At 49.8% G+C, this 17,554-nt stretch overlaps 1 protein-coding gene across 1 annotated transcript in view; it reads right to left on the reverse strand.

Annotated features, from left to right (window-relative positions):
- The window catches only part of Cpt1a (carnitine palmitoyltransferase 1A), a 59,775-nt gene extending 47,683 nt beyond the window's left edge, over window positions 1-12,092 (reverse strand). The window contains 2 exon segments of the mRNA XM_032891308.1: window positions 10,794-10,911; window positions 12,000-12,092. The gene's annotated coding sequence lies outside the window, so the exon portion shown is untranslated.
- Window positions 12,093-17,554: the final 5,462 nt, after the last annotated feature.

Here is a 17,554-nt window from a genome sequence, read left to right on the forward strand (position 1 = left end):
TAGCCCCGCAGGGCACGTGCCTGGGCCCCAAGAACACACACTGGAAAGGAAGCACACGGATAGAGGGAGAAGGGCTTTGACCTCCCCTCTGCCACTCGCTGTTCTCCCCAAGCTGTTCAGCAAGGACAACTCAGTGTCTAGACCAGGTGGGCCTTGAACTTGTGCCTGCTTTCATACTGGGATTACATTATATATACACCACCACACCTAGCTTTAGCCGTTGGACTAAAAATCAAAACCAGAGGAAAAGGGTTACATGGGACACACCCTCTAGGGTAAACACTCCAGCCTCACGCCCCACTGCAAAGGAGGAACTCCCAAGGAGGTCCTCAGCAGAACCCTAAGCTCCTCACTGCAGCTCACATGTTAGCTCTGGTGTTTTAAACTGCCACCTATTTGCACTTTTGTATCTCCACCTGCACTAGGCTCTTGGGGTGTGTGCGTGTGCCAGGGATCAGTCCTGGCTGTTGTTCCTCAGGGGCCAAGCTTCTCTCACTGGCTAATTCGGCTCGGCTGGCTGCCTAGAGGCAAGCCCCAGAGATGCTCCTGTGCTCACCTCTCCAGAGCTGGGATTACAAGCGTGCACTGCCACACCTGACCTTTCTAGGGTCCTCATGCTTGCAAATCAAGCACTTTACTGCCTGACCCGTCTCCTTAGCCCCTCTTGGATCATACCTGTTCTCACTTTTCATCAGTTAGCTAAATGCACCCCTCCCTCAGGGCCCAGTTTTAACCAGCTACTGACTTCACATTCCCAAAGCACAGAGATGCCACAAGAAGCCCTCAGCCACTCACCTCTGCTTTCTTGTCTTTCTGGCAAAGGACTCCCCCTTACAATCCATGATTAATTATCCCCCAATAAGCTGAAAGCCTCTTAAAGACACCAAAGCTTAACCCTCTTGATCGAATCACGAGAACCCCACAGGCTGTAGCTCGACTGCCACTGCCAAGACTGTCTTCATTTTTAAATTGGTCTTTATTATTGTGTATGATTGGGGGACATGCTATTGAGCATGTGTAGAGGTCAGAGGACAGCTTTGTGGAGTCACTTCTCTCCTTCTACATGTATGTGGGATCTGGGGGTTGATAGCAGGTCACTGGGCTTGCACAGCAAGCAGTTTACCCACTGAGGCTTCTTGCTGACTTGAGACAGTCTTCATTTTAATAACATGGCTTGGTGTCAAGCGCCAGTTCTCTGAGCTTTGCTGATGGGCTTGCTTCCTCCACAGTCAACCCCTCTGGGTCAAAACCATTTCACCTCTGAGGTCAGCCCATGAACACTGGCCATGCCACCAAGCTGCCAGAAAAGACATGCTTCCCTTCCCAGACCAGGCCGTCTCAACATCCCTGCTCTTCCTGTAGCTCCCTGGGGCTGCAGAGTTGAGACAGGCAGCCAGCTAGGAAAGGAGGGGAAAGTTCAGGAGAGGCCCAGCACACGGCCAGAAACTGGCACATGCCAGAGAAACTGCAATGAGGAAACTGTGTCCACCGTATAAATCAAACAGTAAGACTTACCCAGGGATGACAGGCTTCTGAGTAACTGAATTATGCAAATAGATTCTAGGCCTCAGGAAGTATTGCAACACAGCCCAGCAGTCCATAGATGAGGAGCCAGATAGGTTGGTAGACAACAGACAGGGAGGTGACTCACCGTGTACTTGCGTGGATGGCAAGAAGGCTCATTCTCATGGCAAAGAAAATATGGGGTTTGCCTGATAACTGCTCATCAAACAATGCCCTCCCTATGCTGTGCATGAATGCATGTGTCTAAACTTGTGTCCATCACTCTTTACCTTACTGTTTGAGAAAGGGTCTCTCATGGAGCCCAGAGATCACCGATGTGGCGAGGCTAGCTAGCCAGCGAGCCCCAGGGATCCTCTAATACCAGTGTTGGAATCACAGATGTGCACCACTGCTCCCGGCTTTTTGTGTGGGTGCTGGGGTCGGTACTCTGGTCCTCATGCTTGCATAGCAAGAACTTAACTCACTGAGCCCCATCTCCTCAGTCCAAGCCTATGAGGCCCTGCCTGGCCCGAACCTCAAAGAGATCCATCTGCCTTCTTCTATTTACCAAGTGGGATTAAAGGCATGGGCCACCTGCTGTCTTTTTTATTATCTTTAATTTGTTTTACACCCACCAGTTCATTGAATTCTAACTACAGTTCTAATTAATGAATCCACGGCTGTCCCCATTCACTGATGAGGAAAACAAGACCTAGATGTCAAAAGCTTGCGTAAGGTCACAGCCAGCCAACTGTAGAGCAGGAGTGAGGTCCAGGCTCAGCTCCAACAGGCATGTCCTTACCTTTCCATGTGCAGAAGCAGCTGTGACAGCACAGGCCAGCAGTTGCAACACACATCGGCTTAGCTCACTGCTGTAGCCAAAATGATAGAAAGACAGCCAGCAGCAAAACTCAGTGACTACAGACTTGGAGCAAGGCTAATACCTCATATCACTGCGACCTGGGTGCCCACCAGAATTGCATAATTCACCGCCAGGCAGGGGCAGGCTGTGCCTGCAGCCCTAATCCCTCACCAGCTGTCCATCTCGACAAGCAGTAAACAACCTCTGGAAATCCTTAGAGAAAGGGTTACCCACAGGAAGTGGCACCTTAACAGAATTCCAGGCAGGGCATCCAGGAACATGGCATCCCTCACTAGAGACAGTAAGAGACAGTAACCAGGCTGATGAACCCTGGGCCCTGCCCCTGGATAGATGCTGCTGGTGGGGTCTAACTTCTGGGAGTGTCTGCTCCGCTAAACAGAAATGGCTCCAATTTAGATAGCCTGGGCATGGTGGTGCATACCTTTAGTCTTAGTACTCGAGAGCCGAGGCAGGTGGATCTCTGTGAGTTGGAGGCCAGCCTGGTCGATAAATAAGTCCAGGAGAGCCAGCCAGGACACACACACACACACACACACACACACACACACACACACACACACACACACACACACCTGTCTCAAAGAAAACAATAAAGCTAAAGAGTAATTGAAGATGACATTGCCTGTGGCCTCTGGGCTACACACATGTGAAATGCACAAACACATCAAAGATAAAAAAAAGAGACTTAAAAACTTGAGTATGACAGCTATTTCCAGATGGAAATGAGACACTTGCACCATGTGCTTGAAGGAATGTCTTAGTACATTTTCAGTTGCTATAACAGAGCAGCAGAAGGTGTGTACTTTATAGAGGTTTGTTTACATGTCTCATAGTATCAGAGACTGGAGAGTTCAGGATCTCTCCTTCTAGGTGAGGGCATTATGCTATGTCCTTAGATGGGAGAAGGCATTGGGTTGGTGGGAGCCTAGATAAGAATGGAAGTGAGTGTGTGGAGAGGAAGCAGGCCCAAGGCACAGTGCCTATGAGAACTAACCCAGTCCAAGAACTAATCCAGTCCAAGACATTAGACCACTCACTTGAAAGACTCCTCCTTGGAAACTGTCATTTTGGCTACCAGATTTCAACAGCTTTTTGTTGTTGCTGTTGTTGTTAACTTAGTGTACAGGTAGAGGTTCACAGGAACTCACCATTAAAGGTCGTACCTGGAATTCATGCCTCAACAGTCCCCATTTGCATTTCGTAATTCATCTAGGTGACTTTCCCACAGAATGGGCACATCACCATAAGCATTTGCTTTGTTTGGCTGGACACAGTCGTTCAAATCAGATTAGAAAACAAAATCTGGTCTATGGCCATACCATTTTAAATGTTTTGGTTTTGAAAGAAGCTAAGCAGGGTCAGGCCTGGTTAGTATTTGGATGGTAAAAATAAGATTTCAATCAATTTTCAATTCAGTCTCCATCCCCCAAAATAACAACAGAGCTCCCACCTACCACACACTGTAAAAACCCAAGCTGGCCATGACACTGAACAGCTCAACTCCAGCGCTTAGGAGCTGTAGGCAACAGATCACAAATTCCAAGGCATCTGTGGCCACAAAGCCAGCCCAGGCTACAATGACACCTGTCTCAATTTAAAATACTAACAATGATAATGAAATAAAAGCTAGGTGTGGTGGTGCTCACCTGCAATCCCAGAAGGCAGAGGCGGAAGGATTGCTGTACATTTGGGGCCAGCCTGGTCTACATCTCCAGTTCTAAGCCAGCCAGAGCTACTTAGTGAGAGCCCGTTTCAAAAAGAAAGAAAAGTTAAAAGTGAAGCAAAGTCCAATGTAGGCTGTAACTGCACCACATCATCAAGAACTGTCAATCAGAGAAATGGGACTTTGGCAAAACAGATTTAGGGGAAGCCACCAAAGGACACACTTACACAGGAAAATGACCTGGACTGGAGATAGGACTTAGATGACAGAGTGTTTGCCTAGCACGCAAGAAGTCCTAATGATCCTGCATCCCCAACACCACGAAAGCCAGCTTGGTGACACACACTGGTAATCCCAGGCCTCAAGAGGTAGAGCTTACGCTCAGCATGCAGATATAAGACTCTGCCTCAAAAAACACAAAACAAAATAGTAAAGGGGACCTGCAAGATGGTTTGGCAGGAGAAGGCTCTCGCTGCCAAGTCAACACGAGTTCAGTCCTCAAGAGACCCACACAGGACAGGGAGAGAACTAAGTCCCACAAACTGTCCTCTGACCTCCTCACAGGTGGCCCAAAAATGCTTGTGAGTGCACACGGACACATGCACACACACACACACACACACACACACACACACACACACACACACACACACGTACACCTGCCCTACCATATAAAAATACATGTAAAAAATTTTAATGACAAGGAAAATTCACTTTGACAAGGCTACCCCATCCATTCTGAAACAGCACATGGATCTAATCTTGCCAGAACAGGACACCAGCCTGAACTCTGCCCAGGAAGGGGCATGCATCTATTAGGGAATGCATCTATTATTGGGGAAACAGAACTTCTTCACATACCACTGTTCCCATACATGTTCCCATTGGGTGTGGGGGGGGGGACTGTCCTGCACTTCAGGTTGTTGTCACCTCAGCAACCTGAGATCTGCAAGACAAGCAATGCAGAACCCAGTGACCATTGGAAAACCCGTCCGGCTGCAATCCTGACACTGGCATCCAGAACCTGAATCTACAAATGTTCTGATATATACGGGCAGGGGTCACATGCCACAGGCCACCTCCAGGTAGAAAATTCTGTTAGAGGGGGCTGGAGGCATGGCTTAGGGCTTAAGAATGTCTGCTGCTTGTAGAAAACCTGAGATCAGTTTCTAGCACTCATGTGGGGCAGCTCACGACCACCCCTAACTCCAGCTTTAGAATATCAACCTCCTAGGACTCAGAGGTCATTGCACTCAAGTGGTGCACACAGACACACACACACACACACAGACACACACATAGACACACACACACACAGACACACACACACACACACACGGGGGGGGAGATTAAATATATATATTTTTAAGGACAGGATAGGTTCTCATTATGTAGTCCAGAACTAACTGTATATGCTAAGTTGACTTCAAACTCACAGAGATCTGCCTTCCTTTGCCTACAGAGCCTTGGGATCACAGCATGTACCGACAATCTAGAAAAAATTAAGTCTTAGCGGAAAAAAATACTGTACGATGAAAATGGGGTTCACAGAGACTCTCCATGCCCTCAGACATGTTTTATCTCACTTCGTTCTGAGAGCCTCTCTTCCTCCTAACTCTTGTGTTTAAACCTGCATTAAAATACCTCTGTCAGCCCCAACTCTACCTCAGTAAGGAAGGAGAGGATTGTCAGGCAGTGGCTGTGAATAGCAACCCTCCTGGTAGCTAATGAAGCCTGCCCCGTGTAGACCTGTGCCCCTGTGAGACCCTCGAGACAGTTTGCTTGTATATAGCCATGCCTCTGATGTCATGAAGTCCCTGACTTCAGCTCTAGATGTGGGGTGCCTTGGAGATGCCCCAGGGTACAGTGGCCAGGGTTCACACTAACTAACTCAGCACATCCATATTCCTCAAGTGAGAGGAAGAGAAATGTGACTGAGGTCCTGCCAGGGGCCATCCTCAAGTTCCCAGCCATGAGAGGATCCACATGTCAAAGAAGCGGGGCTTTCAGGTTACTGCAAATGGACTTAAGACCTGGAAGCCGAGGCTGCAAATATATCATGAGTTGTGCTCCCCTGGAAAAGTGGCAGGCCCTAACCTCCTGAGGGACTCCTGAGGGACTCCTGAGGGTTTCCCTGTGCTGAGTCCCACACTCCACCACACATGTTCACCTCTGGTCCTCCTTATAGCTGTGAGGCCATGTGGAAGTCACCCAGGATCACAGGGAAGGTCGCACTTTGGCACATCACCTCATTAGCCCCAGGAGAAGATCCAAAGTCAACCTCCTAAGTTCACTTCCCATGGGATGTGTGGTGTTTTCAGGCATCAGGGACCGGACTGGAGGGAAGCTAAGAGTACCCGCTGCTCTTCAGAGGATCGAGCAGTTCCCAGCACCCACCTCGGCAGCTTACAACTGCCTGTCTCCAGTCCCAGGGGAGCTGATGCCTCCAGCCGCCAGGTGCGCATACACAGATGCATACTCGTAAATAAAAACATTAAAAATTTAAAAAGCACCATGTGTTGTGACACACTTTAATCCCAGCACTTGGGAAGCAGAGACAGATCTCTGTGAGTTCAACACCAGCCTGGTCTATGTAGCAAGTTCCAGACTAGTAAAGGATATATATGTGTGTGTGTGTGTGTGTGTGTGTGTGTGTGTGTGTGTGTGTGTGTGTGTGTGTGTGTTTCTGGGTAAACAAAACAAAATAGAAGAAAATAAACCCTTTTCTAAAAAAGACACTCTGAAGTTCAAGAGTGTGTGTAGCTTATACTCTAGGAAGACAAGGCCAGCTTCAAACTTAGAGATCTTTGCCACCTGAATGCTAAGACTGGGTCTTACTCTTTTCTGGAGTCTCCTGGGACTCAAGGGACACAGGAGAGCAGGTCTCAGAGCTGCCATCCTACCGAGAAGAAAATGAACACCCAGACATGCCCACATCTCGCTGCCGTCAGTCTAGGACTGCATGTATGGAGGTGGTGACCGCCACTGAGTCCTGCTCTGTGACAGCAGGTGAGTTGGACCCAGCTGAGAGTGGCTACAACTCAGATCTGGGTTCACTTCCAGATGTCCAGCTCACTGACTAACATCAGCCTCTCATACACTGTATCAGCACAGGGCAGTACAGAGCACCTCAGCTCCCATCGACTGAAGGATGCTAGAGCGGACAAACGCAGAACGGGTTCTCTAACTCAAGGCCACACTCTGCCATTCCGGCAGGAGCCTATGTGGTCGGTCAACACTCATCCTTTAAGAAAGTGGGTGTCTGTCCTGCTCTTCCTTCCAACCCCCATCCAGCTCAATGCTTCAATGCCAGCATGGAGTACCTCAGTCTATCTTCTAACTCTGACTAACAATGGGTAGCTCATTTGTTTGTTTTCAGAATACCTTCACAGATCCACAGGACACAATGGGCTCCGGGGTAGACTTTCCTTGTAGCATTTCCAGGGGCAGCTGCTGGGAAGCCAGGGGTGAATACTTTAATAAACCAACCAGTTTCATAAAGGGCCAAGTGTTTAGCTGAAGTGGAGGCAAGAGGATCAGAAGTTCAAGGTCAGCCTGGTGTACCCAGTGAGTTTCAGGCTAGCTGGGACTATATAGTGAGACTCTTGTTTCAAGGGGGACAGGGTTGTGGGGAGTTACTGACTGTCTCTGTCCTTGTAGACATAGGACTACCCCTTCAAGGCATGTTGAAGTCTCTATTCATGGCTTTACTCAAAGCCAAGGGAACCCTAAAAGAAGTCAGTAGAGGTGGGTGTGGACATGGTCACTGCTTAGCGCATGTGGCCTGGATGGGGATGTCAGGTAAGGCAGCCCAGAGACAAGGAACATGGAAGTGCACTAAGGCAGGGGCCCAACTACTCCCTCCCTCTCGGGCATTACCTTCTAGGGGTAATCAGTGAAACTTCCAAAAGACCCCCATCCCCTTAATATCATTAGGCTGTGTCAGTCCAGTGGAGAAAGGGCGCCCCAACCTCTGTCCTTCCTTCCACAAGGATTTGCACACGGTCAGGGAGACTGAGGAAGACGAATTCTGGAGGGACTTAAGAAACACAAGTGAGACTCAGCTGCTTGGACCATGCATGGAAGAGGAAGGACAAAAAGAATATAGATGACCTTGTGTTCCTGAGTGTGACAAGCCAGTGCATAACACCAGTGGGCAACACCAGCGGGCAACAGCAGTGGGCAACAGCAGTGGGTAACACCAGTGAGTGGGTAACACCAGTGAGAGGGTAACACCAGTGAGAGGGTAACACCAGTGAGTGGATAACACCAGTATATAACACAGTAATTTTTTCTTGTTTTTACAGGTCTTATGTAGTCCATGCTGACCCTAACCAGGTAGTCACTGAGGCTGAACTCTGAACTACTAATTTTCTGTCTCCACCTACTAAGGCATAGATAACCTAGCCTAAGCCTGGCTTTGCTGGTTTGGTTTTGTTCTGTAATTTTTTTTTTTGAGACGAGGTCTTGCTCCTGAAGCCTCAATCCTCCTGCCTCAGCACCATCACCCCCCCAACACTAGGATTATAGGTGTTTTGGACCGCACCAAGCTTCCTTTACATTTTACCTAAATGGGTTTGTGTGCAGCATGGGTTGACACTCCTCAGAGGCAAGGTCAGTAGCCACCCTGTTTCCCAACTTTCCAAGTGGCAGTTACCCAGGTGTTGGGCCCCTCAGTGGGCAGCATGCCCACTGTTATTAACTTCCGGAAAAACATCTCTGAAGGTCAGAACAGCTCGCACAAAAAGGGCAAAGGGTGGGCACTTCTCAGAACCAGACTGCCACGTTACCTAAACAGGGCAAAGCTGGCCTTAGCCCAGGGCCAGCGGGGACCCAATGTCCACCTCAATATTTGCATGGGGTTCAAGGTGAAGAGTACAAAAGGCAACAAATATTTGAAATCAACAAGTAGAACTTACTCCTTGTGTTAGGTAAGTCATTAAAAAGAACAAAACAAAAACATAAACAACTTTGCAGTCTAGCTTTGGTCTAGAGACAAGTTCTTGTGCATCCTACACAGGACTCCAACTCACTGACTGCTGTAGCTGGCCTTAAATCCCCCTCCCCTCTATTCACCTCCCAAGGGCTAGAAGAAGGCACAGGTATATACCATCACAGTCCTGAAAGAGCTCACAGTGGTGGCCTCTGCAGTAACTACTAAGTAAGGAGGTGACCGCACGGCAACCCATTTTCACCTCTTTAACTTTGCACAATATGCTGGTATTGCGTTTTACTTAAAACAAAAACATGTATCTTATTTATTTATGGTTACGTACATGCTATAGCTCGTGTGTGGAAGTCGGGCTAATGTTTACCCTCCGAGTTCATGGATCGAACTCGGGTCGTAAGGCTTGGCAGCAGACTTATTTTCCCAACAACAAAAATTCTTGCAATAAGAGCTTAAATTGGCATTAATTCAAGTGTGCAGTAATCCTTTTTTAAGCCTAGTAGGCGCGTCACCAGCTTAACACCACCCCCTCCCATTTTCTTCTCTCCTGAGCGGAGGATGTATCTTTGCCTGTTCCCAGGCTGTCCCTTAACTCCCAGATTCGAGTGACTCTTCCCTCCTTCAGGGGACTGGACATCTGCTAAACACACTTTAAAACGAACGATTCATCTTGGACTACCACTTTATTCTAAACTAATTCAAATGCAGACTTCCTCTAGCCGTAAGACTCTGGCCTACCCGTAAATATCTATGCAGAGTGACTAAACATATTTTCTAACCAAATGAAAAAAAAAAACCTTCAAATGGTCAAAGTACAGGAGAGTCGCGTGGCTGTAGCCGCCTGCAGATCAAAACTACAAGTTCAAGGCGCAGGGGAAGGGAAGGGCACTAGCAACCGCGGCTTCCCGCCCCGCCCCTTCCCCCAACCCGGCCAGGGTCACGTGACGGCTGAGAAAAGTAGGGGAAAGGTTACGGGAGCCCCGCCCCCGTGCTGGCGCGTCCGGGGCGCTCGGATCCTGTTCCACCGGCCGAGCCCACGCAGGCCTTCCGGAGCGACGCGTCGCCGCTGCCATCCCAGTGTACTGCCCGGGAGCCTCCGACCCGCTTTGTCCGAGGACAGATGTCGTATGCAACAAAACAGCCTGCCAGCACCGTGCCTCAAAGGGTTTCACTGCGAAACCCAAGGGGGTAAAAAACAAAAAAGTAAAAATTACAACGCTTTTATGAATGGGCAAAACGGGCAAGAGGAGTCAGGGTTGGGTAAGCTCCGGCCAGCGCCCCAAACTCCCGAGAGAATCGAGCCTGCCCGTTCCGTGACCACTGGGTCTGAGCCAAGCGCAGCGGCGGCGGAAGGGAGGCGTTCCATCCCTCATCTGCAGTCAGGTGGCTTTCTAGCTCAAACTCGAAAGGTTTTGTCTTGTGCAGGAAGCCGCTTCGGCCACTTTTGATACAAAACCTGACCAGCGCTTGATTCCAACGACAGTTAAGGAGTTCAAAGCCCGGCGTGGTGGTGCACGCCTATAATCACAGCACTTGGGGTTGCAGGAAGGAGAGATCAGGGGTTCAAAGCCAACCCTGTGTACATCGCAAGCTGGAGGCCAGCATGTGTTCCATGAGACCCTATCTCACTTTTTAAAAGTAAATAAATAGATAGAAGAGAAAATTCAAGTGTAAGGTTAAGTCTAGCGAGGCATACTAGTTAACAAAAACAATAATTTACATGACAAAAGAGCTCTTGTGCAGCAGCAAACCCAGTGCAGCCATAGACTCTGAACCCAGACCGTGCCCAGACCTACCTATTGCTCTGCACTCCCCGGAGCAAGCACTGTCCTCCGCACCACAGTCCTCTGCTTTAGGTCCTCACTGAGCTCGGAGTCGACCGACTAGGAAGGTGGTGGTGGTGATGTATGCTTGCTGGCACAAATAAAAGGCCAAAGCTGTGTTTTAGTCATTTGGCTTGTGGTTTTGACAGAGATAAACACGCTTGAATATCAGGAATGACCAGAAACCAGACGCCTGTGCGACAAAATGCTGTAACTAAATACGCGTTCGAAAAAGCTTCTAAACTCACTTTCATTTTATTTGCAAACTTCCAAAGTTAGCAGTTTCCGACTAAAATCTGTCCTTGGACAACTATCTGATTGCACGGTACAGAAAGGAGCCGAGCGGGAGTTGGCCCGGAGTTGAGAGTCCTGAGCCTGATTGTATCTAGCCTGGTTCACACTAGGAACTTTTTAACTCCTTAAAACCGTGAGTATTCATCTGTGTTCTGTGACATCAACGAAAGCCAGACCCGAGACGAAGGGTACCGGCTGTTAGGGCACATCCGGGCTGCCCAGACCGCGCTGTCAGGCTGTCCCAGGCCAAGTTCACTCAGGCCGGGTCACGTGACGCCCCACCCTCCCGGGCTCTGGTCCCGGCGCGACCTTGAGCAGTCTCTGGACACCCACCTGCCCTTGAACCTCGGGCAAAAGAGAGGGTGAGGGGTGCGCAACACTTGAGTATATGCACCAAGGGTGTGTCCCGAAGGCTGTACTGCAGGGACTCGCGCGGGGAGAGGGCACCGGCCACCTGCCAAGTCCCCTGGCAGAGCATCCTTTCTACTGCGGAGCCCGACCCTCACGGACCCTGAGAACCAATCCACCTGCAGGGTGGCGAATGGAAAGAGCCTGGAAAAGGGCTCAGTGTCCACACTGGCCCCAAGCCACCCGCGGAGTGGGGAGATGGGGTCGGAAAGGGAGTTTACGCCTACTGGTCAGGGACCAAGGAGTCATGCCTAATCCTGAGCATCCTTCACTGGGTAGTGAGGACCCCAAAACACGCGGTGAGAGAATTCACCGTCTGTTGGGACATCAAGAGCCGAGGTCCCATGCGTCCGGAACGGAGGCATCTTGCCCAGTCTGGGGACCAAGCATCTTTACTCCCGTCCCGGGATCCCCAGATCTGTCACTGCGCGGGGGAGGGGGTGCCCTCTGCTTCTCCAATGCGCGGCTCACGCGTACCCCACGGGCACAGTCTGGGTCTCCCTCCACGCTCCCAAAGGTGACACCCGCGCGCCCAGTTCAGGGCGGTGCCGCAGCGCTGCCCTCCCGGTGTCTTACCGAGTCTGTGGACGGCGGCGGCGGAATGAGCGAGCTGAGTCCGAGCCGGGGCGGGCGAGGCTAGGCGCACCGACGCGCGCCGCGGGTGATTGGCTGAGCCCAGCCCCGCTGCAGCGCGGGCAGGACGGGGCGGGGCCTGGACGAGGCGGGGCTGCGGGGAGGAGTTCAGTAAAGAAACTGAGGCTAGGACCCAAGCTTGCGAACTACAGACCTAGGACAGCATTCCTTACCTTGTGAGCCTCAGTTTTTTCATATACGAAAGGGGCCAACTCATTAAAGCCATGCCCATAAAAGCTCTTTGCTCCATGCCGGTACTACACTCGCGGTTTACACTCACCGGCACATAAACTTCTCTGCAACCCTGTAGGGTTATGCTGTTTCTGCTTTAGACTTTTGGTTTGTTTGGCTGTTTGGTTGATTATTTTTAACGGGGGGCACTTGGCGGGGAAAGGAACGGCTTACCTAACATCACAGAATGAAGAAGTAAGCCCAAGTCCCAAGCCTGAGTAACAGATGTTTGTCATCCTGGGGCAGGTTGGCTCCAGAGGCCAGCACACTCATAGTCTCCCTGGGATAAAATCGTCAGGGTAAAAAACAAAAAACAAAAAACCCACCTCCTCTGCGGAGCAATTAGGGTGTGGGGTGTAACTCATAATGCCACGCATTCCTGCCCTGGATTCAAGTCTCTGCGTCAAAAGGCAACGGAATCGGAGTACTCTTTTGAACAGGGGCCAGTAGGGGAGTGACTGGAACCTGGTACAGAGTGGCCTCTGGAGAGGGGTCGCTGCCCGCACACAGGGAATGATGGTTGCCGGGTGAGTTGTGCATAAGGTGCAGAGAAGCTGGGCCAGACCTGGCAAGGCACTCTACCGGCCAGATGGGGCGCCCTCCCAGGCTGCGGCTCCAGACCCTGCATCTAGCAACCTCTCCTTGAATGCGCTGAAGGAAGACCCGCCAGTCTGAGGTCAAGCACGCCTGGTCTTGGAAGAGCTGTGTCTGCCTCCATCTTTCCCTGCATTGCCGCGGAAGGAATCCGAAGAGAAAATGAAAGCTCCCCTTGATCCCGCCCCCAACTGTAGTTAACTGTTGCTGGGTCTCAACCCCCCCCCCCCCCGTCCTTACACCTCTTTTGTTTAAAAGGCCAGGCGATTGTTAGACCTTTAGGGTTTTCGTTTGTTTGTTTTACTTAGTTTATGTGAAGGGACTCACAGGTAATCGGGGTCTTTCACTTGGCTGCACGGTTCTGACACACCCACACGCCTTTGGCCTTCTTAAGCATCCTTGTCTGAGCACCTGTTCCTGGACGTGGAGGCAGAGAGGCAAGTGTGACATGTGGCTGGCACTGCAGAGATGCTCTCTGGAAAACTTTCTGCTGTCCACCGGTCCTCATCAGCCTTGAAGGCTCTAGCGTCACCTCCTGCGGCTCCCTACATAAGAGTTCTTTTACATCGTGGACTGTTAGGCTCACCTTAAATGCCCTTCCTCCTCTCCCTAAAACGCCATCCTAACCCGTCCCCTCCCCAAGGACACTTCCTCTTTTCTTGGCGTCCTGCTTTGCGTCCGTCTGGATTGGCCCTGTGCCCTGTCTGTCCGGGAGTCTCCGTGGCCTTGACCGCGGGCCTTCCCGCCCGCCGCCTCGGTGCCACCTGCAGGCCAGGCAGGAAAGGAGCAGGGGCAGAGAATTCATTAGAAGGAGCACTCAGGCGCCTTGTGCCTCGTGGGCTTTGGGGAGGTAACCGTAATGAGCCAGAACCGCCTGCACCTGGTTTTATGCTGTGGGGACCTCATTTTCCTTCCTCATCACTCACCATGGCCCTACTCCTAGGGACCGTAGCTCCAGGGGTGGCTATTAATAAAGAGCTTAATCTCTCCCCCTTCGCCCCTCAGTGTGGGGATGCTTGGGGCATTAACCTAAACTCCCTGAGCTCTGAAAATATCCTAGGAACTGGCACCAAAGCTAGAAGAACCTTTCTCAAGCTTTTCTGTTTATTTTTCACATTCTGTCTCAGTTTTAATCCCATAGACTGTGCCAACTGCCCACGGTGGATACGTTTGCCCTGTGTGGTGGCTCACACCTGTAATCTCATTACTTGGGAGACTGAGGCAGGAGGATCATGTATGAGTTGGAGACCAGACTGGGCTACAGCATAAGCCTGTCTCAAAAAACAAAAGAAAACAAAACAAACAAAAAAACAGACCTGGAGGAAATGATTCAGTAACTAAGTATGAACACTACTCTTGCCAGGGGACCACAGTTTGGCTCCCAGCATCCAAGTCTCAAGGCTCGCAAGCGCCTATGACTCCAGCTCCTGAGTGTCCGGCGCCCCCTTCTGGCTTTTATGGGCATGGGCGTTTATGTGTACATACCTCCCCATACATAATTGATTTTTAATCTAAAAAAAAAAAAAAAAAAAAAACACAGCTGGGGATGTGGCTTGGTGTTACGGCACTTGTTTAGCATGCACGAAGTCCTAAATCCCATCCCTCACACCTCGTAAAGCAGGTATGTTGAGCAACTTGTGGTCCCAGCAAGACTTTCAAGTCGTTTGAAGAAAATGGAAAGAATAAGGTAGGGTTGCATGCATGCTAGTCAGATGCTCTACCATTGAGCTACCATATCCCTTGTTTGTTTGTTTGTTTGTTTTTCAGTACTATGGCTAGAAGCCAAGGTCTTATTCATAGGAGGCCAAACCACATCCCAATCCTAATCATCTCACCTAATATACACGACAGGGGATTCTCAAAGCCCCCACTGTGTTGTCAAGAGTATGGCTGCTCCAGGGTCGTTCTCTCTAGCCTCCTTTCCTGTTGGCAGCATCCAACAGATATTCATCCACAGTGCTTAAGACCTTTGGGAACTTGGCTATAGGACATAGTTTTGAGGGAACTCTATCCCATAATAATGTTGTAATCCCAGAAGGCGGTGTTTTCCCCTACTCCTCCAAGCCTCAGTTCCCCCTGAACTTGAACTTTGAGCTCCTGTACACGTTTTGAGTCAATAGCGGAGGTAGTATTTGTTCAGCCAGCGTCACCAGGTTCCATGAGGACAGTGGCGTTGTCACAAGGATAACAAACCCCAGGCTGCCGATGGGCGTGGGGAAAGGAACTTGGAGTCCATGAGGCGTCTTCTGTGACCCGGCGCTTCCATCTCAGAGAGTGCAAATATCCTGTGAAATGTACCCTGCCTGTCCCCCTTTGGGAGACACTCCACTGTTTTTGGAGCACCCAGTGAAGGGAAGATTGGCAGCGTTTGCTGTCCCAGAGAAGAAACAATCGAAGTCACAAGACCAGGGCTAGGAGTGTCAGTGTGAGCCCCTCCTTGTCCTGTGTAAACCTCAGTTTCTTCACTTTAGGAAATGAGGAGAGGCCAGAGAGATGGCTCAGCAGTAAAAGGTACACACACTCACACTCACACTCACACACACACTCTCTCTCTCACACATACACACACACACACACACACACACACACACACACACACACACACACACACACACACACACACACACTCACACACACACACACACACACCCCCACACTCACACCACACACACACACACATACACCAAACACACACACCCACCACACACACACACACACACTCACACACACACACACACTCACACACACACACCCATACACACACTCACTCACACACACCCACACACCTCACACACACCTACACACACACACTCACACACACACAACACACACACATACACATACACACTCACACCACACACACACACACGCACACACATCCACATACATAGACACACACCCACACACGCACACACACACACTCATACACATACACACACACACACATTCACACACACACACCACACCCACACATTCACACACATACACACACATACACATACTCACACACCACACACTCACACACAGACGATACAGATAAGGCACCATGCATAAATAGTTGTGAACTACCATCTGGTTGCTAGGAATAACTGAACTTGAATCCTCTGCAAGAGTGGCCAGTGAGTGCTCCTGCCCCTCCACCCCACCATTTTTTGAGACAGTCTCTGGTAGTGCACGCTGGCCTGGTACTCATAACGTAGCCAAGAGTGACCTTGAACTCCTGATGTCCTGCCACTACCTCCCTGTACTGGGATTGCAGCTGCGCTCCATCATGCCCAGTCTGTGTGGTGCTGGAGACAAAGGCCAGGCTGTTGAGGACTCCGCCAACTGAGCTACTCCCACAGATGTGCCTCAGGCCACATTGAATGAGGCAATTCCCCCAAATGTGACGTCCTCAGATAACTATGGGCTGTGTTAGTTGATGTCTAAGTAGGTGACAGAGCCTGTGGGGGTAGAGGAAACAGGTGAGGCAGGAAGCTCTGTCATTTGAGTTTTTGTTTTTAAAATATCTATTTATTCTTAAAGATTTCTAAACTTTTTATCTGTGTTCACGTATGTGCAAGTGCCCCCAGGTCAGAGGAGGGCACTAGATCCCAGGAGCTGGAGTTACAGGTGGTTCTGAGCTGCTCTGAATAGATGCGGGGAACTGAACTCTGGTCCTCTGCTGAGGTTTACAGCTTGGCTGCCTTGGGGCTTTCCTCTTGGGTGGAAAAATGAAAGGGCTGAAGACGTGGATCAGCAATTATGGGCAAAGGCTACTCTTTCTGAGGATCCAGCTCCTGGGTTCTGTTCCACCGCCACGTGGTTGCTCACAATCCTCTGTAACTCGAGTTATGAGGGACCCTACACCCTCTTCTGGCCTCTGAAGACACTAGGCACACCAGTGGTGCGTAGACATATATGCAGACAAATGGATATACAGATATTAATATTAAAAAGAAAAACAACAATAATGTTGGTACAATCCTTTAGCTATTATATTGGGTTCTTATCTCTCTATCACCCTTCCAACTCTAATTCTACCCTAATTCCTCCCAACCCTCCAATTTTAGGTAGGAGAGAAAGAAGATTGGGGGGAAAGGAGCTGTAGACCACTTTAGACTGCTTCCTGCTGACTGGGGGTGTTGAGTTCCTTGGAGCAAGTTCAGCCTTCATTGTTAGGATATTTCCAACTTCTCATCTCTTTGCTCGTAAGCATTGAGAAACTGCAACAGCAGCAACCAGGAGCAGCAGGGGGAGCAGCAGCATCACAGCCCCCTTGGAGATCTCCCATTTATACCTTCTCCAGAGTCCCCCACAGTAAAATATCTGCAAGCTGTCAAAAATCACTGCCCTGCTAGAGCACGAGGCAAATCATAATCACCTGCTGTGAAACAGCCTCTTACCCCAAACAAACAAAAACATAGTCATATAACATAACTGGGTTTATAAGAAATCAAAATCATTGCTACACGGTAATAAATATTATTATTATTACTACTATCATCATCATCATCATTGTTATTATTAAGTTTAAAAACTGGGTATGGTGGAGTGTTTATTTAACTCCTGAACTCGAGGCAGAAGCAGGCAAA

Source organism: Rattus rattus, chromosome 2 (genome assembly GCF_011064425.1).
Source record: "Rattus rattus isolate New Zealand chromosome 2, Rrattus_CSIRO_v1, whole genome shotgun sequence".
Taxonomy (NCBI): Eukaryota; Metazoa; Chordata; class Mammalia; order Rodentia; family Muridae; genus Rattus; species Rattus rattus.